Source organism: Poecilia latipinna, unplaced genomic scaffold, assembly GCF_001443285.1.
Source record: "Poecilia latipinna isolate Pla-1442-1.1 unplaced genomic scaffold, P_latipinna-1.0 Scaffold3040, whole genome shotgun sequence".
Taxonomy (NCBI): domain Eukaryota; kingdom Metazoa; phylum Chordata; class Actinopteri; order Cyprinodontiformes; family Poeciliidae; genus Poecilia; species Poecilia latipinna.
Window position 1 is genome coordinate 25120 of NW_015115656.1, and position 412 is coordinate 25531.

Here is a 412-nt window from a genome sequence, read left to right on the forward strand (position 1 = left end):
AAAAGTGCCTTCAAGATCAGCTGTTGTCTGGCAGTTATTCCCACAAGACACAACGCAGATTCAACTACGCTACACATGCATAAAATAATTAAAGCAACACTGTTGGTTTGTTTATGAGGGAATAAACAAACCCTCAGGCTCAAAAAAATTATTATTATAGTGTGCTGGTGCAGAGTTATCAAATACGTAAATGTAATTCAGTATAGTTATGTCTATGATTAGAAAAACAAATATTTTAAGTCAATTCAACACGGTTTTTCTGTATTGGATTGGTATCGGCTGATACAAAACCTTAGATATCTGTATTGGTATTGGAAGCAGGGGCGCGGTATAGGGGGGAAAAGTGATGACAATTCTAGGGGCCCTGACCAACAGGAGGCCCTCCACAATTTAATTATTTATTTTTTGTTCA